Genomic DNA, 26,343 nt, shown 5'->3' on the forward strand with positions numbered 1-26,343 from the left:
CAACGTTTATTTATTTGTGGGACAGAGAGAGACAGAGCATGAACGGGGGAGGGGCAGAGAGAGAGGGAGACACAGAATCGGAAGCAGGCTCCAGGCTCTGAGCCATCAGCCCAGAGCCTGACGCGGGGCTCGAACCCACGGACCGCGAGATCGTGACCTGGCTGAAGTCGGACGCTTAACTGACTGAGCCACCCAGGCGCCCCCTTCCTCTGTCTTTACCTTATTTGCCTGAAGGACTGCTATTCACCTGTGAAGACCTATCACAAATATCCCTTCTCCTGTGAAATTTTCTTTGAAGCCGCCAACCTCTATGATGTGACACACCACCGTTCATTCATTTTTCCAACAACCGTTTCCTGACATTGCTCGTGTATTAATCCTGGCTCTAGGGGATACAAGAAAGGGAAACACACATGCCTGTCCTCTACATTTGTTAATCTCTTAGAACGCTGAGAGTAACACTTCACCCAACAGAACTTTCTGGAGTGTTGGAAATGTTCTATGTCTGTGCCATCCAATATGGTAGCCCCCAGCCTGTGAAACTACCGAGCGCCTGAAGAGTGGCTAGTGAAAGAACTGAATTTTCAATTTTACTTAATGTTGATTGAATTCACACTAAAAACTGACAAAACCTGGCAACTGGAAGGTTTTGCGGTACGTTTGGAACAACTTGTGCTGGCGAAGCTACCCCTTTCACCTGTAAATTTATGAATTCCAAATAAAGATCAAGAACGTTTCGATGCAAAGGTAGCATCGAAATCAGGTGCCCTGTTAGTTTTAAAATACACATCCTTGTGAAGGCTTAAGGCTGAGGAAAGAATATAAACTAGCTCATTATGTTTATGCTGATCACGTGATGAAATGGTATTTTAAATACATTAGGTTAGGGGCGCCTGGGTGGCGCAGTCGGTTAAGTGTCTGACTTCAGCCAGGTCACGATCTCGCGGTCCGGGAGTTCGAGCCCCGCGTCAGGCTCTGGGCTGATGGCTCAGAGCCTGGAGCCTGTTTCTGATTCTGTGTCTCCCTCTCTCTCTGCCCCTCCCCTGTTCATACTCTGTCTCTCTCTGTCCCAAAAATAAATAAACGTTGAAAAAAAATTAAAAAAAATAAATACATTAGATTAAATTAAAGATTTATTAAAATTAACTGCACCGATTTTTCCTTTTTTATTGTTTTATTTTTACCATTAAACATTTTTTTAATTTTAATTTTATTTTTTTTTAAATTTACATCCAAATTAGTTAGCATATAGTGCAACAATGATTTCAGGAGTAGCTTCCTTAGAGCCCCTTACCCATTTAGCCCATTCCCCCTCCCGCAACCCCTTCCATAACCCTCAGTTTGTCCTCCATATTTATGAGTCTCTTCTGTTTTGTCCCCCTCCCTGTTTTTATATGATTTTTGTTTCCCTTCCCTTATGTTCATCTGTTTTGTCTCTTAAAGTCCTCCAATGAGTGAAGTCATATGATTTTTGTCTTTCTCTGACTGACTAATTTCACTCAGCTAATTACCCTCCAGTTCCATCCACGCAGTTGCAAATGGCAAGATTTCATTCTTTTTGATTGCCGAGTAATACTCCTTTGTATATACATACCACATCTTCTTTATCCATTCATCCATTGATGGACATTCGGGCTCTTTCCATCCTTTGGCTATTGTCGATAGTGCTACTATAAACATGGGGGTGCACGTGTCCCTTCGAAACAGCACACCTGTATCCCTTGGATAAATACCTCATAGTGCAATTGCTGGGTCGAAGGGTAGTTCTGTTTTTAGTTTTTTGAGGAACCTCCATACTGTTTTCCAGAGTGGCTGCACCAGCTTGCCTTCCCATTATTTAAAAAAATTTTAAGGGGCGCCTGGGTGGCGCAGTCGGTTAAGCGTCCGACTTCAGCCAGGTCACGATCTCGCGGTCCGTGAGTTCGAGCCCCGCGTCGGGCTCTGGGCTGATGGCTCAGAGCCTGGAGCCTGTTTCCGATTCTGTGTCTCCCTCTCTCTCTCTGCCCCTCCCCCGTTCATGCTCTGTCTCTCTCTGTCCCAAAAATAAATAAAAACTTTAAAAAAATTTTTTTAAGTTATTTTTTAAGTTTATTTCTTTTGAGAGAGACTGAGAGAGGGTGAGTGGAGGATGGGCAGAGAGAGAGAGGGAGACAGAGACTCCCAAGCAGGCTCTGCACTGACAGTGGGGTTCAAACCCATGAAACCGTGAGATCACGACCTGAGCCGAAACCAAGAGCGATGCTGAACTGACTGCTGTAACCGACTGAGCCACCCAGGCACCCCATGGAGCTACTGGCACTTTGAAAATGACAGATGTGGCCTGCCTCGGACACAGCTGAGCTAGACTGTCGTGAATTACCGCAGCATATGCACGAGCCCGCGTGGCCAAGTCCGACCAAAGACCATTTTATAGTCCGTCCTTTCTGCTGATGAACAGATACCTCTTTTTACTCACCTCTGCTCTTCTACACCAGGCTCTCATTTCACAGCCAGTGGAAGAACGAAGGAAGACCTCTGCACAACCTGAATGAAGTGTGCTCCCCACTTCTGGGCTTCACCACTCCTGCCGGAAGCTTCCGTCTCACGTGGGAGGCTTCCCAGCTGTTGCCCGCTTCGTCAGAGAGCCCATAGTTTCTGACCCAAGACATTTTTCTTATGTTCCATCTCCAGCCAAGATCTCAGAGCTGACGTCCACCTGGAGATATGGAAGTCAAGGATCCTCCACTTGACTTCATTCATTCATTCATTCATTCATCTGGCCAATAGTAATGGAATGCCTACTGAGTGCCCTGCACTGCTCTAGGGGGGTGTGGATGCAACGGTTCAGGAGCCCCCGACACTGTCCACATCCTAACTGGGCGAGGAAAAACCCAAATCACAAGAAACCTGTTGATCCTTTAATGAAGGATTTCCTTCCCTATGATCTTTCACTTGTTATTCTCCTGGAGAGAGAGAATTCATTCTCCTTTTGTTGTTTGCCCTTTCCCTCCGAGGCAAGGTTAGGGAGAGCCAAGATTTGTGAGATTTGTGATGAAGTCCTTGTTGTCACAGGGACAGGCTCCGGGATGTCGGGGGGTGGGGAGGTGGGGGGAAAGAACGCTGCAAGCCGGGCCCCAGAAATTAGCCAATCCACCCAACGCTCTTAACGACCTTCTCCGTCTCCACTTCTTGACAGATAATCAAGATTAGTCAGCAGGAGAATTGACTGTGGTTCTTTAAAGTAGCATATAATTATAATGGTTAGTACTTAAGGGGTATCTTTTCTTTCACGCTCTTTCAGCACCATTATGAGCCCTAAGTCCATAATCTTGGCAGTTTTCACTACATTACTATTATTTTTTAAAATTAAATTGTATAATGACCTACTTGAACAACACTTAAAAAAAGTTTTAATGTTTATTTATTTTTGAGAGAGAGGGAGAGACAGAGTGCCAGCGGGAGTGGGGCAGAGAGAGAGGGAGACACAGAATCCGAAGCAGAGTCCAGGCTCTGAGCTGTCAGCACAGAGCCCGACGCGGGGCTCCAAACCCACAAACTGTGAGATCGTGACCTGAGCCGAAGTCGGACCTTAACTGACTGAGCCACCCAGGCACCCGTTGAACAACAGTTTTAAAGAGGCTTTTTATTAAAACAAAACAAAACAAAACGAAACCCTGATCTTCTACTCAATGTTCTTCTCTGTCCCCTCTGTTTCAGTTTGCTAAAACTTTATGACCCTACTGTGTGCTGTTTGAAGGCTGCTTGAAGTGCCATATAAATGCTTTTCTTTTTCTTTTTTTGCTTTGGTTTAAGAGATAAGGCTGTTCCATTCCCCATCCATTCATTGTTCCATTCACAGTGTGTTGAGTTAGCCAAGGAATTTTTAGTTTTTGAGAGTAAGGTTTACCATAAATCATGCAAAGAAAAGGTCATGTTTTGGAGGCCATTGAAGGATGTGGAACATAGCAAGGGCTGTGCCAGATGTCACAAGGTCTTGGAACCAGGATCTCCGAAACTCAGGACCCAAGATGCCTTCATCCATCTCTTCTGATTCACGTGGCTTCTCACCTCAGTTTCTCTCTCTCTGTATATCAACTTGTTCTCTTTTCTCTGACTCTTCTGTTTCCTTGCGTAATGGCCAGACATGGCCCCAATACTGAGATCTCGAGAAGGAAACACTGATTGGTTCCATTGGGGTCATGTGCTCCCCTTGGGCCCAATCAGCTGTGGACATTGATAAAGGTGTGTCCGGCCCATAAATTCCTTAGGAAAAGGAGTCGATGGCTCAGCCACTTTGGGAAACAGTTCCACACGTTCGCAGAAAGTTAAACAAGGACTTGGCTTGTGACCCAGCAATTCCGCTCATGTATTTACCCAAGGAAAATGAAACGTGCATCCACATATAACTCGCACAAGAATGCTTGTAGCAGTCAATAAATGCAAGTGACTCAAATGTCCATCATTTGTGAACAGAAAAGCCACGTGGTTTTGCCAGGCAATGGAATGCTCTTGGGTAATATACAAAGACATGAGGCATGGATGTATGCTACAACCCAGGTGAACCTCAGAGGCACTACGTTAAGTCAGAGAAGCTAGACGCAAAAGGCCATATGTTGCCTGAGTCCATTTACATGAATGTCCTGAAAAGGCAAATTTATAGAGACAGAGGGTAGACTCCCGGTGGCCTGGAGCTGGCAGTGGGAATAAGGAGTAACTACAAATAGAGATTCGGTTTCTTTTTGGGTGGAGGGCAGTTTCAAAATTAGATTGTGGTGATGGTTGCACAACACGGTAAATACACTAAAAGTATTTAGTTGTTTACTTTCAGTGGGTAAATTTTACGATACGGAAATTATTTCTCAATAAACCACCTGGGGAGCCCCCTCCGTCTGGATCCCTGGTAGATGGGGTTCCCTCCAGTTGCGCCAAGCTGCAGGGTGAAATCCTGCCTCTGTGTCATTGTTTCTATCATTCCTTCCTCCTAGCACACCGTCCCTGCCCACATTTGAATGATGGGCTTTTGTGGCACACCGCATCGGTCATTAGCAACTTCCGGCATCAGGGATTTCTCTTTTCTATGAACTGCTTGCTCTTCAGGACCGCCGTTGCCTGGACTCATGCTACTTCTTTTTAAAATAGTGTCTCAGTCCCAAATATCTTGTTTCCCCTCTTTCCCCCAAGAACCCAATCTACCCTTCCCACCCTGTTCTCGGCCCCTGGAATCTGATATATATGGACGGCATCAATGGGCTCCCTTGCCTTCTGGCTTCTGTTGGGTTTGGCCAACGGGCTTCTGTTGGGTTTGGCCCTGGTTGGGGTCAGAGGGAAGGAATTGAATGAGGCTAGACTATTTAGCCCCTGGATCCAAAGTGGTAAGATGGCCTGTCCTGGATGTCGTGCTCTTCAGCCGAAGACCACTGTTCTTCTCGAGGGTTCCAGCTCCACACGATCTCCTCGGCCCCATCCAGCCCTCCCCTGAGACCTTCTAGGCACAGATGTGGTACCAGCTCTTTGCAGCCCTGCGTTACTGTATTATTCTTTATGGTTCCCAACCATACAAGCCTTTGTAAAGAGTCTCTTTGTAAGTAAATCTTCTTCACGTAGTCATATTTCAAGGGTGCCATTTCCTGTGGAGATTTTGACTGCCACAGCCTTCCTCTCCTTCTCTCCACCCCCTCCCTACTTTCCTTTTCTTCCTGGCTTCATATATTTATGTCCTTGTTGTCGGTTTCTCCCTACGAGTCAGAACAACTGCTGCTGGTTGCCACAAGAGAAAACCCCCGAAACTCTGTGCCTCGCTCCATAAACTTTTATTTCTCTTTCATGTCGCAGTCCTCTGTGTGTGGGAAGCCCTTCTCCATCTTCTTGCTCATCCACGGGAGCATGTGGCCCACGAAAGCCGGCCATTTTGGCCCATGTTCCCATTGAGTAGAACCGAGTCATGTGACCCCAACCTAATCGCAAGTGTGGCTGGGAAACACGGAAGCGCACAGGGAAGTCTGATGAGCACCATTGCCTCCACCATCCTCCCCTATTAGAAGGTAAGCTCCCTGAGGGAAGGGACTTGGTCATCCTTGTCACCACTGTCTCCCAGCAGCTGCCACGTGTTGAACGCCTGCGAGGCTTGGATGCATGAATAAATGAAGATGGGCATGAATGACGCCTTCCTCTCTGAAATTTTCATCTAATTCTCAGCAAGATGCTCTGATGTAAAGTTCATCATGAGGGCTAGAACCCTATCTCGCTAATGGCGTTTTCAGTCTTATTAGGATAGGGACTAATCTTGAAGTGCTTTGGATTCACACTTTAACCCACCCCCAATCCCTTGCGGATGTCCTTCTCTTTGACCCTGTATTTGGGATAATGACTCCTGTATTTCCCATAGTTCCCCAGAAGAAACACTGATCACAAGACCCTAATTTATTCTGTGTGGTTTCTGTTCTTTCATTATTTTAATGATGTTACAAATACTTCTTTATTTAATGCCCTTACCATGTGCCAGGAATTAGATTCCTTGTTTCTCTGCCATGCTTTCTCTTCTTAGTTCCCTTCTTCAATCTTCTGAAACTTTTAGGGCCTCGAGGCAATGACCCCCGATGACCCTAACATCCATAGATAATGGCTTCTAAGTACATCTGAGAAACTCCCACAAGTTACTTTTTCTGGGATGATTTGTGAGGAGTCTGTGAAACTATGGCTTTGTGGCCAAAAATCCAGTTTCTTGGTCCCGGACTCTGTCTCTAGATTTGGCCTTGGTCCCAAGAGGATTTGGGGATAGAGTGTGGACGCCTCCATAAGGGCTCAATACCCTTAGTGGAGACATAGCTCAAACCACAGATCCTAGGCCCTCATTTTGCATGCTGTGTTCAGAGAGAGTTCTATACGAGGTCAAAAAGTGTTCTATCAGAAAGGTATTCCTGGTGAAAGAAATTGGGGAAAAACTGCTTGGTCCACCTCCCTTTTGGGAACTCACAACTTAAAGTAAAGGCTCTGAAAAGGCCTGGAAATAAAGCAAAAAAGCAAGCAAACCTAGTCGCTTTTGTTTGGCCTAGTTTATCCCACACGTATTCAACCATGGATCCCATTTTCATGCAATGTGTGTTAACATCTTGTGGACTTACAATCCTTCTGAGCAGTTTTGGAAACTCTGTCTCTACCTCTGTGATTTCCGGTTCTTAGGTCCATCCTGCAACCTTTTCCATATGTCAGAATTAAGGCTCCGAGATGTAAAGTAGCTTTTGTACGGTAACTTAAGCTCGTGAGTAGCACAGCTAGAACTTGAACCCCTGCCCAATGGGTTGAAAGCCCATATATTTTTGCCTCTGTCCTGTACTCTTCCCCCTGCATGGTGAGCTGCCTGGGATCCATGTTAATTATTCGATAAAAATAATTCGTAATTAATCGTCGATCGCCTGTCAGTGAATACTATTCTGAAGAACTCGAAGACGGTTTCTTCGCATCTCCAACAGTCTGCTTTGCATTATCAATTTGTTAAGAAACTCTCTTTTTGGTCGAGCTGTGCAAAAGGAAACTTCCATCCAGACTGTCTGAATTATCCCCAAATTCTGAACTGATGGCATCCAAATGAATAAGACTTTACAGAACTGCACTTGGAGAGTTGATTGGATTTGTCAGTTTTCCTGTGGCTATAAAGCCCTGGGTGGTTTGACTGCAAGTATGCTAGAACATAAATAATCACCAGATTTTCAGGTGAATTCCACAGAGTCCATAGGAAAAAGAAAACTCGGGCTATTTGTTTGGGAATCTACAGGCTATCTGAGAAAACCCTGCGCATAGTCCCAAAGTATGAGCTCAACGATGAGCATGTTTGCAAACAAAACAAAACAAAACAAAACAAAACAAACCAGATTGATCTCTTTCGTTTCTTTTTTTGTTTCTTTTCTTTTTTTGAAGCCAAAGTACTTTGCAGCAACCAGTGTTAAGGTTTAACAGCCAAGAAGGTCAAGGTGATGAACTTCCAAGTGCTCTTGGACACCGGGCAACTAGTCAACTCCCCAAACCCCAAAATGCGAGAGGGTCAGAAAGCAAGGAAAACATGTTTTCATAACTAAAAAGATTACATCTTGGACCGGTCCATTTATTTATTTATTTCCCGCAAAGGGGTTGCTAGAATGTCACGTCTCTTGGCTTCCTGATGGCTTCTTCCTATGTTTCAAGGAGGGTGAGATATGGGGCAAGGCCTCGCAACACTAGACTTGGACTTCTCTCGTTTATGTTTTCCAGAGGCTCCGTGCTCTGACGTGATGAAAGATCTGACCCGGGAATTGCAAGTTCATGAGTGGGGCGGGGAGGGGAAGGGGGGGCCCGGAGGCTTCCCAACCCCAGCTTCCGTCTGCCCCCATTGGCTGGACTCCAGCGACGTTCATTCTTGAAGGGTTAGGTCAGCGCTGCAGTTCTCTAGTGGATCCGTGTTCCCTCACAAAGAAACGGCTTGTGCTTCTTTCTGGAACTTGAGGTGTGCGAGGCGTTTATAGTTCATCCTCAGCAGAGCTCGCAGTGGGCGTCAGCACCTGCTCTTGCATTCGGTGGGCCCTAACTGAGCATCTACTCGTGCCAGGCACTGCCGAGCACTGAGGGTGTCAGGAACAGACGGCATCATCTCTATCCTCTTGAGAATTCCCGCATTGTTTGGAATTATGTGACACCCGCTTCTGCCGTCGGTCACTTGGCCTCAGAGGCAAGGATTGTATTAGGAGTCATCTCTTCCAGTCTTCTCATTTGATAGGTGGGAAGACAAAGGTCCAGACAGGAGGAAGGGGCTCGCTCAAGGTCACCCAGTGGATTAGTTACAAAACCTAGAGAAGGATCCGGGTTTCTGGCTTTCCAGCCCAAAGCTCTTTCCCCTGTACTCCGATGCCTCTCACAGTTCATTCAGTTGGGCTTTGCTGAGCTCTCTCTCACTAGGCACCACGAGCCGTGTTCGGCGCTCCATGAATCCCAAAGTTGTCACTCAAGAAACTAAAGATCCAAAGTGGAGGTGATGGATCCTTGAGCCACTAGTTGGGAAACGTGGAGGGAGAAAGGTTAGACGTGGGAATCCGATAGTCTTGGATTTAAATCCTCGCCTTCCATTCACTCATCATGTTCTTTTGGGCAAGTAATTTGAGCTTTTGTGAGGCTCAGTTTTCGCATCTTTGAAACAGGAGTGTTGATAGTAACTCCCGCCTATGAGTGTTGGGCAAAGAAGCAGTCCTATATGGAAAATGTTTTGCAAAGTTCCTGGCACAAAACAGGGAACCCTGCGTGGTTGTCATGAATCATAAGTACTGTGATAAATGCTATAGATGGTTATACGTAGTGTTCTGGAAATATATAGAAAGGAACAGCTAATTATGTCCCCAGGCTGGGATAAGAGAAAGAGACTCTTTTTTTTTTTTTTTCTATTGGATTTTTCTGCCTGATTGATGTGCGGGGAGGGTGTATATTTTACGGCTGAAGTCTCTGTGTAGACATTTCTACACTGAGAAGTTCATTTTCCTGTAAGAAGCAACAAAGCTAAAAACGGACGTTGAGTGCACAACAGGACCCTTCCGTTGCTGACTAGCCAGATAACAGGCTTTTTTAATGGCTCTGTCCACTTGCTCTAAGTACGTGGACAGCCCATGTCCAGAGGATGATCTAAGACATAGAAGTTCTTAAAAAGGTTTATGAATCATCAGAGATCAAATGGGTTGAGTCATCCAGCATTATATAATTTTTGTGTGTGTTGGAATTGCTTTGAAAATGGGTAATGCTATCAAGGTCATTCTCTGGTGTTGCTCAAGCAGTTGGTATTGACAAACATTTCCCAAAGCCTGCTTTGTGGAACACTAGACCCGTGACATGCTCGGGAACTTTGGGCACAACGCCTACCCGGATTGTCCCAGTGTATCTCAGAGCGAACGCACCGTATGATCCATGAGGAAAGAATCCAATTTGTGTTTTTAAACCCAGGAGAATTGTCTTTAATCCCCAGATTATGAGGTCTGTGAGTACAGGAATTATACCTCCCTTTTTCTCGATTGTAACCCAGCAACTAGCACAATTTGGGATGTAGCACAAATGGGATGTAGTGTCCACTTAATACATATTTGTTAAAAATAAGTACATGTTCCCCACACTTGCTTGACCACTGAAGCCCCCTTTTTGTCCACGGTATACGTAACAGCATTTTGCTGAAGGAAAGGAAAGTTTCCTTCAAACCCAAATAGCAAAATTGGCTCCACGAAGATGTCTTAGGGTGGAATTGGTGGGAGGGTTGTATTGGTGGAGCTCTGGACCCCCAACCCTTATCTCAACCAGCGCATCCTCGCCATCATGGTAACCTCTTTATACCTTAGGATTTCTTCTGAATTAAGAGTTAGGTGTTTATCATACACTTGAAATACACTATTCCAGAAGGAATTGGATTCCTGGGGGACGTTAATATAACCGAAGGGAACGATCAAGGTTGGGCTTGACAGATTTAGCTAGATGTGTTTTAAGAAAAAGTGTGCCTCTAAAACTCATTTGATTATAGATTCACTCGTTTGTCTGTATTTATTGAATGTGTCTAGGGCCAGACACTCTTCTAGATCTTGAAGATACAGGGAAGTCTGGTAGATAAGGTCTCTGACCTCAAGGAGCTGGCAGTTGGCGGGACAGGGGGATACTGGTTAGTAAACCAGTGGGCAGTCACGTAACAAGCATGCTTTCCCAAAGGCACACACGACGTGAGGGCGGTATAATGGTGAGATCAGAGTGAGGGCGCTAACAGGAGGTTAGCAGTGTGTATAGAAAGCCCTGTACCGGAAGGAGCCCCTGGAGTTCAGACCCAGACGACATCTGACGACCAAAAAGGAGGGCATCCTCAAGCGCAAAGACATTGAGGCGGGAACAAAATCGGCGCACTCAGAGAAGGTAAAGCAAAGCAGTGTGGCCAGAGGACAGCAAGCTAGGGGGCGAAATGAAATTGAAAATATTCATAGCACCTTACCAGTGCCAAGAACGGTACCGTGGATACCTGGTGAATGTGCACATTTATATAACGAGTTAATTGCACTCTTCCATTCCTGTTCTCCATGATCTTTGGTTCCCTTGTTTGTTCATGTTTTAGAAGATAAAGCTATTTTTTTTTTTTTAAGAGCTAGATACCGTTTTTGCTACTCTGGTGAGTCTGACCATATCCGATGTGATATCAGGTGATAAATATTGCTGGTTAACTTCCTCGCGAGGCGTCTATTACAGAAGGAAGAGGCCCATGAAGGACCCATGACGTGGCCAACCTCGCGCAGGGCACTTCTCAGAAACCAGGGGTGGGGACCCACCTTCTCACCTTGCGATTGAGCTCCTGGCTGGAAGGATTAACTGATCCACTTAACTCCATTTACTTTGACATGCTCACACTTGAACTTTCCCCAGTATGACGTGCTCAGTTCCCCAAATGTGGGATTTTAAGTGAAACCCTGACATTTAGCTCTAGGGCTCAACAGCAGTACTTAAATCCCCCAATTAGAAGCAGAAATGGAGATGAAATGGTCCCAAGGAATCTGGAGACACAACAGTTTCAAAAGGCAGCAACAGGCTGGGGCAGAGAGAGAGAGAGAGAAGTTTTCGATCTCACACCAGGAATGTGGAGCTAAATGAGAGCCATTGGAAGGCTCTGGGGGTTGTAAAATGGAATTCTCTCTTGTACAGTACGCAAGAGTTATTAAGTGTGTATACGAGACTCCTGTTTTACTTCACGTACATGATTATTTTATACTGGCGAGTTTGGAAAGAGTTATAGGCTGAGAACTGGCCAAGACACAAGATGAGCAGTGGGGAGCGGGGTGAGAGCTGCAGGGTTGCTTTTGGGGGCTCGGGCTACTTGGGGAAAGCCAACGCGAGGTCCATCGTAGGTCGGGGGGGTTGGGGAGAAGTGGAGTGCGGCACCGGGCTTTGTATAGGCTCATCTCCAAAAAGGCATCCCGGGCTTGGTCTTCGTGGGACAGTGCCAGGTGTGAGAATTGGGAGAACAGAATCTGGACCCAAGCCCAGCCAACTGGGTTTGGCCCACCAAGGTCTAGAGACCAGGAATATAAAGAATTTGGATTGGACTTGCTTGGCTTTAAGACACGAGAGGGACCATGAGCCGTTCTCAACACACTCGGTGACTTCCAAAGTGAGAAATACATTATGTTTCTGAACGAAGTCCAGGAGGCAGGGAGCTGGGGAGAGAGAGCTGCTTTGGGAGAGGCCCAATTACCAACAGCTTGGGCTGGTTGCATCTTTCGCGGGTTACATTCCTTTTTCAAGGAGGCAGGGCTCTGGCATCAGAACAATTTGGATCCCTAGTTTTGCTTCTAAATTCCGTGACCTTGAGAATGTTAATTAATCTCTCTGGCCTCAGTTTTGCCGATTGTAAAATAGGGGTTAGAACGTCTCCTGGGGCGCCTGGCCTGGGTGGCTCAGTCGCTTGAGCGTCCGACTCTTGATTTTGGCTCAGGTCATGATCCCGGGGACGTGGGATCAAGCCCCGTGTCGGGCTCCTCGCTGGGCATTGGAGCCTGCTTAGGATTCTCTCTCTCTCTGCCCCTCTCCCCTGCTCTCTTTCTCTCTCTAAAATAAAAACAAACAAAAAAATCCCCCACATCTGCTTATACTGAAGATATAATATGGCAGAGGATACACAAAGTTGAGCCATCACTCAATAATAATGATTTATGTTAATAGTAATGTGAACGAAGGACAATCGATTGGGCTGGGTGGGAGGCCTGACTGGCAGTGTGTATGAAATCTCTTGTTTGTTGAGCAGGGCTCTCTTCCTCTCTGTTCTTTGTGCCCTAGGCTCACTGTGGCACAGCTACAAAAGCCTTACAAAACCTTGTTGAGTTGACAAAGTGGTTTTTATAGCTTGGAAAGAGGCTGTCTTCCCGGGGGCCTGCCTCCCACTCCTGGGTGACTTAGGTGCTGTGGACTTCAGACTGGCTGAACGCCAATCATATCCGGCCCAAAGCTTGCTAAGATACGCTTCCATTTAAGATACACTTGCAGCCCTAATCCTTCGAAGTGACAACTTCCCTCAAGGGGAAAAAAAATCATTTATAACTATGTGTTCCGGAGACACGGAATCCACCTCTTGATGGAGCTTAAACGAGATAGATGTTTGTTTCTCTCTCACGGCAAGGTGGTTTCCACTTCGTAAGGGCCGTGCAGAGACACAGACGCCTTCTGTCTTGCCCCTCATCCCACGACCCAAGATGGTACGTGACCACCTGCATATTCTAGGCGGAGGAAAGAAGACAAGAAGGCGGAGGCATGACCCTTCCTTTTAAGGGCATAACCATTGGTCAGATTGGAGTCGTGGGACGGGTCCGACTGCAAGGGAAAGTGGGTAACGAATGTAGTCTTTGTTCTCTGTCCACGTGCCTTGCTAACCATCAGGGATTCTTAAGAGGAAAGGGGCAATAGATTTCGCCAGGCAATGGGCCATCCAGGCCTTAGTTTCCTTCTTGACCAAGCTGGGTTGTAAAGTAGATAAAATACTGTAATAATTCCAACTTCACAGGGCCGTCGGGCGCTGGGGGGGATACATGCAGAATACCTATTCCAGAATCTGTGGCTCGTATCCAACCTTTGGCCCCCTCCTCTCCCTCCTTATCTCATTGTGCTCTACCTAGACGGTAGCAGGTCCTGGAATGTTTCTTGTCCTTAGCTTGCTACATGCCTGTTCCTCCCAGACTGTGAGGTCTTAAGAATAGGGACCATGCTCAAAGAAACACTTGGCATTTTGAGTAGATTGCATTGTGTCTGGAACAGACTAGGTTCTTGGTAATGTTTGCTCTATTAAATACATACACACATGCATAAATGGAAAACCACTGTCGATGAAGCCAGACATGACCATGAAGGGTACATGTATGCTGGCCCAAGAAGGCACCCTGCATTCCGGATTCTGCACTAAAGTTTCTTACATGGGTTAACTTATTCATTCATCGTTAGCAGATACCGTTGTTACTTTGCTTTTCAGGCAAGGTCTTCTCAGGTTTTCCAGTCACCTCTACAAGGGTCCCTTGGAACAAGGTCCAGCATTTTATGCGACATACTTTGTAAACCACCAGTTTCATTTCCCTCCTTCCAGTACAGGGGGAAAACCAAGGCCAGCGCTGGGAGGGATCTGTTCGAGTTTAGATCGGAAGTGTAGAAAGTGTCCCAGTGCCCAGTTTAAGACCATATGGCACGAATCGCCAAGAAAACCATCAGACACATTCAACCAGGTCACCCAAACTCAAGAGTAGGAGGTCACAGTTCAGTTATTGTGAATTACAGCTTCAGATAACTAAAGAGAACACATTGATTATTTAAGACTGTTGTGGTTAGGCAAAACTATATGTGGGCCAGTATTTGGAGTCAGAACTTTTGTTGCGATCTATGCTTTGAAAGACAGACGTGTTTATTTATCCTAAGAGCTTGCAAAGTGCCAGCTCCCCAGCAGCGAATAATTCAATGACTCAGATGCAAACCCCAAACTCCAAACTGGCTCAGGAGAGGTGGCGATTATGGAAAATCCTGCTTCATCTAGCCCACGGAACTGACCACCCGGGAGCTGGCAAACAGACCTCAAAGCAGGAAAGAAATAGAAGTGTCCAAAGAAGAAATGGAAAACACAACCTAGAAACAAACCGAGCCTTGAGCAAGACCATGAGTGAGCTGAGTCGGGGGTAATATTCCAGGGTAGTTTCTCAAGGCTGCTGGGCCCTGGCGTTCTCTGTGGGGATGCATTGTGAAGACAAACATGTCTATTGTAAAGGACTTCAGAGAATTTGTATCCCAGAAACGGTGGACGATTGTCTTAAATCTGATTGCAAAGCCCATGTCCACTTTGGCCGGGCGGGGAATGTAGGTGAATAAGTGAGCTGGGCGTAAGATGATAAAATGCAGCTGGTCATAAGGCCCAGGGTTGATGGGGAGCTGTGGGGAGCGTGGTAGCCACAGCAAGCATGCCTCAATTAGAGAGAGCAGCTGCCCGCCCCTAGCCAATTGTTGCCACATGGAAATGTGGGTCCAGTGTTGATAGATCCTGCACCTTGTCAAAAGAATCTAAAAACCTTAGCTTTTCACGAGCAATCTGCTTTTTAAAAGATTGTCAGCTCATGCACAATTCAAAAGCCGTCTGGAAGCTCTCTCCTCCTGTGCCTCCACATGACCACTAATGGTGGCCGTGGACCGTCTGTTGTGACTCCCTATTTAAGACCCCTGGAGAAGACAGAGGACCTCTAATTCTACCCCTACATTCTATACAGGTGACAAACGGACCTTGGGATTCATCTTAAGTCCCACGACCGTGGCAGTGGCAGGGCCGGGTTCTGCTTTTCTTTCCCTGGCGGTGCAGATTCTGGACCTGTCCGTCTTCCAGAATGGAACAACTGTAGGTTCCGACTAAACACAAGCTAAGGCTCCTGCCTTTCAGGGAGAAAAACCGAATCCCACTCTAGCCCTTAATGATAGCGATGCTGGTGGTGACAATGATAATAAATACCCAGTAGAACACTCTGGGTGGCAAGTAACAGGAAACGCTGATTCAAGTTGACTTAATACATGAGATTCTTATCTGTCGTACCTGGAAGATCAGAGGAAGGACGGGTGCCGGGTTCAGTGTGATCAATGACATTATCAAGAGTCTGGGTCCTTTCTGTTTTTCTGCTTTGCGGGCCTCATTTTGTTTCATCCCCAGACTCCCTCCCTCCCTCCCTCCCTCCCTCCCTCCCTCCCTCCCTCCCTCCCGCCCTTCCATCCTTCCCTTCTCTTCCTCCTCCTCCTTCTTCCTTTCTTCTTCTTCTTCTTCTTCTCTCTCTCTCTCTCTCTCTCTCTTTCTCTCTCTCTCTCAATAAGGCTGCCAATACCAAGTGACTCTGTAGGCTTTATTGTTCTATCTGGAAAAAGAGAACAACAACAAAAAAATCTTAAAACTTCTCCCTCAGACATGGACTATAGATCTTCTCTTCCATCTAGTTGAGCCAACTGTCCATTCCGGGACCGATACCAGTAGACAAGGAGAGCTGTGTGCTGACTGGACGAACGGTGCAGTCTCCTTTAGGAACTGCGATGGGACCAGTGGGAGAAGGGTTGGTATGTCTGTGGCTACCTTCCTCTTCAGCTAGACACCTTGGCTCTTCTCAGAGGCCAGCGAGCCAACTTATGAATCTTCAGAATAGCCTCGTGGTGGGCTGGACCCTGGGCTTTCCCACAAATATCCCAGAGGCCTGGCTCTCTGTTTTTCTAGCAAACCTACCTTAAGGCAGAATTTCTCAACCTTTAATAGTACCAGAAGCCCCAAGGAACCTGCTAAAAAATGAACATTCCAGTTCCCCATCCCAGAGAAGTCTGGTTCAGGAGGTCAGAGAACCTGTATATTTCACAAGCTTTCCAGACAATTTTGATTTGGGTGGTCAGGTATCCTACTTTAAGAGATGCTTCCCTAGACTGTGAAAACTGGATGTCCCGCAACTCAGGAGTATAGAAGGAGTAGCCATCAGGGAAATGCTTAGGCTCGTGAAATTTCTTTCTTGTGATTCCCTTTGAATTCTTGGAATAAGAACACTGCATCGGAGTTTGCGCGCGTGGTTTTTCTGGAGTGCATTGAAGGAACCTCTGGAAAAGGGTGAGGAAGTGCTGGAAGGAAGATGAGAGGAATGTCCTCTGTCCCTTCAGCTTCTACGCGCGTCCGGAATCATCCTCGGTGCATGGGTCGCGAGATATTGGAAGGCGGGATGTCTCGATTGTAATTCATCAGTGGAACCCTATTTGTGGATGCTAGCCGCTGCGTGAATTAGGTCGTCCTGCGAATACACAGAGCTGAATCCCCAGTGACAGAATGCTTTTATTTCCATTCTCACTTCATTGTTCTGATAGCTGGAGGGAGGTTGGGGCTAGTATGTAATGCCTCTGCACAACCTGCTATCTCCCTCTTTGACGAAGAGACAGCAGAGCTTGGGCTCAGGGGCTTGAAATGTAATATCAGCATAATTCTATTAACTTTAATATAATTAAAAGCATTGAGCTATCATTTAATTACACTGCTTTGCTTCCATCAAGTGTCTGATAGGATAGATGCTAGCTTAGGCAGCCCTAAAAAAAAAAAAAAAAAAAAAAAAAATCCCAGTGGCCTAAAACAACACAGCCTTATTTGATATTTAGACTACTGAACTAATCGCTCAGGGCCCTGGGCGGAAGGAGTGGCCACTGTCTCAAACATTGTCAGGTTTCATGGTACAGCAAAAGAGAAGTCTGAACGTTGTCCTACTGGCTGTGAAATACCGCGGCCTGAATATGACACCCGGGGCTTCTGCTCACAGCCCATTGGCCAGAACTCGTCACATGGCCCCACTCAATGACAAGGGCTCATGTGACTAGGGTGATAGACGCGGAAACGTTTGATCAAGAGCGCAGACGCCTACCGCCCAGTGTGGTTATTTGCTCTGTCTTTCAGCCACTTTTCTTCCACTACTGTTTTCTTCCGGATTCTCAGGGCGGGCACCTTGCCCGGGGATGCCTTAACACAGATGTTCATGCAGGACTGTAGTGGGACAGCCCAGGCCTTGCTTCTGGGTTCAGTCCCTTCCGGTCTATGTAACTTTGGTCGAGTCACTTCACCCCAGTGGTCCTCAGTTTCCCCATGTAAAGCGGGATAATAATCATAACAACACCGACTTCAGCCGTTCGTTGAGAGATTGGAAGTGTTAATATATGGAAAACACAACATTGTGGCCCGTAGCACGTGCTCAGTAAATGCTCGTTATGGCTTGACGTGCCCTGCATCCGATGAGTTCCATAAACCGTTACAATGAAGTGTGACGGGGATGTCCTATAGGGGTGCACAGGGTGCAGGGGTGCCTAGCACTGGGAAGGAATCCAGTTTCGGGCTCTGTGAGACACTGTTCTCCCTAAAGAAGCAGGGATTTAGGAGGAAGCATAGTTAGCTAGGTGAACAGTGTGGCAATATATGTTCTAGGCAGAGGGAGCGGCCAAGGTGTGGGGTTGTGGTGACCTTTCATGCACTTTCACCAGAAATTCTGGGTTGACAGCTCTTTTCCCCAGATGCTCTGACGCTTTTCCTTTGATGCCTTGTGAGCGATGCTGGGTTCTTGGCTCTTGCAGAAGTCCTGATTCTCAAGAAGGGTCCTCGGCTTCCAGACCAGTCTATGCCTTTCCCGTTGGATGTTAATTTCCCGTGGCCCACGACCAGTTCGCTGAGATCTTGGAACTACTCTCTCAGGGTAGCCGGGGCATGACTGTCACCCGTGGTGTACTGGGCTTTTCTTAGAGGATTTTTGGAAACATGGGGACTAGAGAAATTAGGGATTGGATTACTCTAGCGAGTGAGGGATTTTCAGAGCCTAGAAAGCTGGGGTGTTTGTGTGCCTATCGTGGCCAGAAGCTAACTGAGGAAGATGCTAGAAGGCTGTACCCACAGGCAGTTCTTATAAAAGGCAAAAAATGGCCGAGCTCTGGTTAAGAACTAAGTCATGGCCTCGCTCATTTCATGCCTTTACCTTCCCCTGTCACTTTGGCTTGGATTTGCTCACCAGGAACCCTCCACTAGGCGTGTGGCTTTAAGAAAACTGCCTTGAACCCTGGTCTTGGCTGCCACAGCCGCCCCACTGGAACTCTGATGGGGCCGGTGGGTGGCATCATTTGGCTGGCAGCCCGGCCGGAATGTCATTCGCTGAACAACACTGACCTTCTGGGAGGAACGTCCACTTGACCGCCAGGCGAGAGCAAAGGACACTGTGGCGAGGCACATTGGAAGTTTCCTGCTCTCCAGGAATCACGAATCAAACAAGCGTGAGGCGGACCAATTAACGAAAGCAACAATCAGGGCAGCGGGATTTGCCATCATGACTTGAATCCCTGCTGTGCGTCCGTCACTGCCACAGGGCCTGGCTGTAGATGATGTCACCCAATTCCCACAACAACCTGGAAAGGGAAGCATGATTTCAAGGATCCTCTGCTCTATCTGATTGGACACAGCTCGTTTGAGGGAATAGCCATGGCCAAATGCAAAAATCACGGTTTGTGTTACTAAGAAACATGCATCGTATGTGCCCCAGACCTCCACTCTGTCCCTGGCTGTGTCACTCGTCTCCTCCCCCGAGAAACAGTTTAAGAAGTTAATATTTTTACCATTTTGACCTTGTCCCCCCGAAAGGAAATGTCCTGTACGTTAGCACAGATGTCCCCATTTTGAGATGACGGAGCTGAGGCTGAGAGATGTCAAGTCACACAGAGTTCCCAAGAGGCAGAGCTCAGATCCTTTTGTCATCCTTTTGTTTTGACATCATCTCAGACATGCCCAGAAGTTGGGAAGGATCCCTTTCTTACCCCTTCCCCAGTGGACCCAAATGTTAATGTTTTTTCACATTCCTTTTTCTTCCCCCTTCCTTTTTTTCCCCCCTTCTGAACCATTTGAGATTCAGTTGCAGATTGAATGCTCCCTTTTACCTCTAGGTATTTTTGTGTTTATTTCCTAAACACGAGAACAGTCTCTTCTGTAATCCCAGTGCCGCTGTTCAAATCAGGCAACGGATATTGATACAGATACGGTATCATTATCTAGTCTACAGACTTTGTATTTCACCAATTGACAAATCGCCCCAATAATGTCCTTCGCAGCAACTGATAAGAAAGAAGAAAGAGCAGAGAGGGGTGGTGGTGGGGGGGGGCGGGGAGAAGAGAAGAACAAAGGCAAAAAGAAGCAAAAGAAAAAAATTCTCGAACCACTCGATGTATTTATGTGTCATTGCCTCTGGAGTCTCTCTGTTAATCTGGAAGAGTTTCCTTAGTCTTTCTTTGTGTTTTGTGGCAGAAACAGCTTTGAAAAAGGACAGGCCAGTTATTTCGTAGAAGGTCCATGGGTTTGGATTTGTGGCGTGAGATCTATGTTACGTGCTTTTGGCAAGAACACCATAGAAGTGTTGCCGTGTACTTCCCAGCACATCGTGTGGGAGGCACATGACATAAAGACTTGTCCTAGGATTGGTGATGTTGGCTTTGGTCATTTGGTTAAGGTGGTGTCTATGATTTCCTCTGGGATCCGGAAGTATTTCGGAGCGAAATCGTTTGAAACCCTGTGATGATCAGAGCCGGGACTTTCCACCCAGTAAGTCTGACTCCAGAACTGACAATTATCTGTTACGCTTACCATCTCCCTATACAGCTGGCATTTAGTCAGGATTTACCAGGCACTGTGCGAAGCAAATTCAATGCATTCTTTCTTTCTTTCTTTTTTTTTTTTACGTTTAGTTATTTTTGAGACAGAGAGAGAGACAGAGCATGAATGGGGGAGGGTCAGAGAGAGAGAGGGAGACACAGAATCTGAAACGGGCTCCAGGCTCTGAGCTGTCAGCCCAGAGCCCGACGCGGGGCTCGACCTCATGGACCACGAGATCACGACCTGAGCCGAAGTCGGACGCGTCACCGACTGAGCCACCCAGGCGCCCCAATGCATTCATTCTTTTTAAAGTTTGTTTATTTACGTTGAGAGAGAGAGAGAAAGAGAGAGGGAGAGCAAGCATGAGCACGGGAAGGGCAGAGAGAGAGGGAGAGACAGAATCCCAAGCAGGCTCTGCCCTATGAATGCAGAGCCCAACTTGGGGCTCGAACTCACAAGCCATGAGATCATGACCTGATCTCAAGAGCTGGACGCTTAACTGACAGAGCCGCCCAGGGGACCCTGTGCATTCTTTCTTTTAACTCAGAATAATTTTCAGCTTGATAGGGACCCCATCTATCACACTCAGTCTTCATCGGCATTATACACTGTACTCAGGATCCAGAAGACTTCATCAGCTCTCGCTAAAATAGACCCCAGTTTTATCCGCTGGCCAGAGAATCCAAACTGGGAGCTCAAATGGCACTCACAGATTCCCAAGGAGCAGATGTCCCCAGAAGTCTTATCCAAACAAAACCCGGGCCAGAGATGTGAACTAATAGGGGAAAATCCATGTGCGTGCGATGCCGAAAGTGTCTGGATGTTCCGAAGGAATGGCTTTTTATGAGATTTAATATTCCCCTCACTGGAGACACATTGCTATCAAATAATAAACAGCAGAGTCTACGGTGTTGATCTTTAAAGTAAACCCTATCCCTATTAGCTTATCTACCCAAGTATTAAAACTAATAAAATAATAAACTTTATGACATAGACACTTAGCTCAATTCCATTCTGCCCCCACTTCTAACTACAGTTTTCTCCTTCTATGACTGTTGGTTGTTTCAGCCATTTCCTGCTTATCATTAAACTATCTGGAACATTTTCATGTGTTTGGATGACAGTTTTCAGTTGCCCTGGGATATTTTTATCTTTCTTTCTCTCTCTCTCTCTCACTATCCCCTCCCCTCTGTTCTCTGACTCTGTCTCTTTCTGTTTTGCTTTAAATTGAACCTTATTGTCTGTCTTTCCTTCGCCCCATGTTTGGCTTTTGCAGCCTGTCAATCCCAGCAGGCAAGAACGTCTCCTTATCAGGTTCAGGATCACCTGCATCTTGGGGGCCCTTGTGAGCTTACTGAAGGGAAAGGAGAAAGCGTAACTGAGGAGGAGCATGGGAGACTCAATATTCATTCAGGCAACATTTGGTCTGAGGTCTCTGAAGGCCTGGCAACGTCATGTTACAAGGTTGAGGCAGGTCAGGGAAGAGAGGAGAGGAGAGGAGAGGAGGGGAGAGGAGGGGAGAGGAGGGGAGAGGAAGGAAGAAAAAGAAAAGAAGAAAAGAGAAAGAAAGAAAGAAAGAAAGAAAGAAAGAAAGAAAGAAAAGAAAGAAAGAGAAAGAAAGAAAGAAGGAAGGAGGAAGAGAAGGGAAGGGGAGGGCAGGGAAGGGAAGGGAAGGTCAGCAAGGGGAGGGAAGGGAAGGGAAGGGCAGCAATGTACAGAAGGGTTGCTCCTTACATGGGTGGTTAACTCCATGAAGAGCGAGGGCGTAAGTCACGCGTGCGGAGAAGAAAATATCCTTGACTCTCCCTTAGGATGTAGCTTTGTTGGAGACCGGTGTCTCATCTCTCCATAACCAGATCCAGATTTGCTTCCACCATTAGATGGCTTTCTGTTACTGAGAACCAGCAAAAGTAGCTGGCTGTGTTTAAGAGGCATGTTGCATGCAAACACGTATCGAAGGCCCAGAAAGACACCAGCATGGGAGCTGCTCATACACTAGGGCAGCACTGGAGCTGGGCCTGAGTAAATGAGGACTAATGTTTTGGCCTCAGTCTTTAGAGCATCTCCAAGAGACAGGTAGACGTGGACGCCAGAGACCGATCTCGTGGCCCAGGCATCTTGTGTTCCATCTCCAGCCGTCCATACAAGCAGCGTTCTGCCAGTGGCCACAAAAGCATAGTATCGGGTAACAATCGACTGACTGAATGGTAATTTGACTCACTGCCAACAACCCACAGGTCTTACACCTTCCCCCTTCTTTTTAACTTTGTGGATTTGTGTATGTCTGCGTCTGGATGAGGTGAGAAATATGTTATTCAGGCAAGAAGAAAGTCGTGCTCAGGAAGATTTTTAATTTAGCTTGAGTACTTCCGTGCTCTGAAAATGACTTTTCTCCACACCCTGCCCCCACCCGAGCGTAAAGGAAATATATATTCATTCCAGAAAATATGGAAGAAACACTATCGGTCAGGGGACTTGATTGTTAAGAAACATAAACTCGCTATGACTGCCTTAAGCAAAACTTAATTTATTCGATGCAAAGTCTGGATCTCTCAGAATTGGCAGGAGGTTTTGCAAATTAGGTTTAGAAAGTGGGAATGAATCGTGGAAGCTGTAGGAGGTGGGAGGGGCAGGGACAACAGCTACAGTGTTATGGTAGGAAGACTCAGGATAGCATACCAATGCTATCTGCCTTTTTAAAAAAAATTTTTTTTAATGTTTATTTCTGAGACAGGGAGAGACAGAGCATGAGTGGGGGAGGGGCAGAGAGAAAGGGAGACAAAGAATCCAAAGTGGGCTCCAGGCTCTGAGCTGTCAGCACAGAGCGCGACGCGGGGCTCGAACTCAAAAACCGTGAGATCGTGACCTAAGCCAAAGTCGGTTGCTCAACCAGCTGAGCCACCCAGGTGCCCCTCTCCCTTTTTTTTTAATTACATCATTCAGTAAGTGTTAGGGGCTGGACTGTGCACCCTAAAGATTATGTATTTAAGCCCAAATTCCCAGTACCATAGAATATGATTGCATTTGGAGATAAGCCCTTTAAAGAGGTAATTTAGTCAAAATGAGGTCACTAGGGTGGGCCCTGGTCCAAGCTGACTTGGTGTCCTTTTAAGAAGAGGAGATTTGGACACACAAAGAGACACCAGGAATACACACACACACACACACACACACACACACACACAAAGCCACATGAGAACATAGCAAGATGGCATCCATCTCCAAGCTGAAGAGAGAAAAAACAACCCTGAGGGCACCTTGATCTTGGACTTCCAGCCTCCGGAAGGGTGAGAAAATAAGTTTCTGTTGTTTAAGCTCCCCATTCTGTGGTATCTCATTTATGTAATCCCTAGCAAACCAATAAACTAAGGAAGTGAAGTTTTGGGGGAGGATGTCCTATTGACTGGAACGAGATCACAGGACTGTTTCCCAGTTGTATCTCTTGACTTCTGTCGTGGAAGGTAGACATCTGGAACTGCCTGGCCACTAACGCACAACAAGGCAAAGATCAGCCTTCAAAATAAGATCTGGACATGTGGCAGCCGGCCTTCTTGATGATCCCCAGTGAGCAACGATCCTCACTTCTGGCATTCACACCTGTGATAGGTCCCTCCTCTGTTGAATCAGATCTAGTCTGTGTGACCAACAGATCATGCCAGAGGAAACCATGTAGAGTTAGGTTATGACAGGTGTTATGCATCTTCCTTGACCCCCCCACCCCAGCTTGCTGACTCTGGTGGAGGTAGTGGCCATGTATTGAGAACACTCAGGCAGCAGGTGGAGAGGCCCCCATGGGGAGAAACTGAGGCCTCCTGCCAACAGCCAGCGTCACATTGCCAGTCATGTGAGTGCCCCACTTGGGAGGCACATCCTCCAGCCCCAGTCTAGCCTTCGGATGAGACCACAGCCCCAGCCAGTCAAAACCACAACCTCACGAGAGACTCTGAGCCAGAACCACCCAATGAGCTGCTCCCAAATGATCGACCCACAAAAACCATGAGGCAAAGTAAATGTTTATTATTGCTTTCAGGAGCTGGGTTTTGGCATGAGTTGTGACACAGTGCTTGGTAACTAAAACAGCATCCCACCCACCTGGCTGTTGTGGGTTCATTTGAAATGCCTGGGAGTTATGTCTTTCCTCAGCAAGTAGGGCTTGATGCAAATATTGGACTGGTTCATGGGCACAAGGGCCCTTCTCCTTTTTTCAAAGAGGGACTGACTCCATGTTGCAGTTTCTCTTCCAGAACTCCGTACAGGCTCAAGCTGGGCCAAGACTGCATTTGAATTTTTTATTTTTAACATTTTTACTTATTTTTGAGAGACAGAGAGAGACAGAGCGTGAGCAGAGGAGGGGCAGAGAGAGAGGGGGAGACACAGAATCTGAAGCAGGCTCCAGGCTCTGAGCCATCAGCACAGAGCCTGTTGCAGGGCTCGAACCCATCAATTTGAGATCATGACCTGAGCTGAAGTCGGACGCTTAATCCCAGGTGCCTCCCTACACTGCATTTGAAAGCAGCCCATCTTTGCTGTGTTTCTTTCTTCCTACGTTGCTTCTGTCCCTCATGTCACCTGCACAAGACTTCTGATGTCAGGTTCCGCTTCTAGGAAAACTGACCTCGGATGGACTGCATCCAGGAAGGAACAATGGATGCCAAGCAGTCAGAAACATGATATGACGAATACAGTCCATCCCTTCACTGGCCCAGCTTGTAATTTTTCCATACACCCACTTTTTAAGTGGATGTATGTTTCCATACACCCGCACATCCACACCTCCTTATACAAACAGACACAAATTTACCTTCTCCCTGAAGGGAGAGAATTTGTGTCTGTCACTGGCTGCATGTGCCAGGAGTGTGGGCTTCCCGGATCACCGTATACTCTTCTGTTCTTTTGTGACTGGCTTTCGATATGTTGCAGCCTAGGAAATGGTCAATTTAATCACTGCCATATGCCGTAGGAGGGCAAGGGAGACGGAAGAGTAGTGGAGTTCTTTAAAATACATAAATACATATCTCACCCTTGAAAATATAACTGGCTTCTGTAACTACTCGTAATGTGGATAATCTTTCTGACTCCTGTGTTTCCGGGCCCATCCTCCCTGCTTGAGCTTATTCCCCCAGCAAGGTGACCCAAACCCTTATTTCTCAGGGGGTTTAGTCCTCGGTGTCCTTGCATGTAAGGATTTGCCGTGGCTTTGCACGAGCTTGGACCCCTGGGTGTGGCCACGTGGGCGTGGCCACGTGGGCATGTCCCATACTCGAGACATCCCTTAAGTTCTATACGTACTCATGTGGCTCATGGTGGGAAGCAGAATTTCTATTTGCCTTTCGTAGGGTCATCACTGCCAGCCTGCCGGCACTAATAAGGGAGCCTCACCTCCCAATTCGGTGGGATCATAATTGAGTTCTTTCTTAGAAAAGTCACAGGTTAAGACTGAGACGCAGAGTTGTTAAAAATCAGCCTGAGAAATGGTGCCCGGGGAGGGGGGCGGCGCAGTGCGGTGGAGTGGTCCATGGCTCGAATTCCAGATCTGTACTTCTATTCAACATATAAAAAGTCATTTCTTGAGTCCCTTCTAGGTGGGAGGCGCTGTCTTAGTTACCGCCAACAAGGTAGCATTTATACGCCTAGTCCTACATTTTCCTTGTTAGTCATAGAAGTCATAGAAGTTATTTCACTTCTCTGGGCCTCACTTTCCTGACCTGCAAAATGGGCTGTTAATACCTACCAGGGGAGGGAAATCACTTTGTTTTGTCACCAGGAAAATGGGGACACTAATACTTGGTTTTGCTGGGAGAATCGAATCAGACTAATGTATAGAGATCCATTCATGCAACAAAGAGTTACTGAACATCTAACCATGTACCAGCGATGACGGTAAGCTCTGGGAACACATCAAATGCATTTCCTGCCCCCTGGGACCCTACACTGAATGAAATTAGATGTCAAGCAAAAAACAACCACTGTGATTAGGGTTTCTAATAAATAGGCAACCAACCACGGGTACTGCTAGAATTCTTCCTTCGTCATTGCCCTGTTGGCCCTCGGGACCCACTTGGAGACCACCAGGCTTCGGAGAGCCTAGAATACCTACCCTGTTTCGTTCACTGAGGCCTGAAAAGGAAAGTGACACGTTAGTTCTGGAGCAGCAGAGACAGGTAAGAGTTAAAAGTGAAAAGTTCCTCGAGGAA

This window comes from Prionailurus bengalensis, chromosome D3, assembly GCF_016509475.1.
Source record: "Prionailurus bengalensis isolate Pbe53 chromosome D3, Fcat_Pben_1.1_paternal_pri, whole genome shotgun sequence".
In the NCBI taxonomy this organism is placed as follows: Eukaryota; Metazoa; Chordata; class Mammalia; order Carnivora; family Felidae; genus Prionailurus; species Prionailurus bengalensis.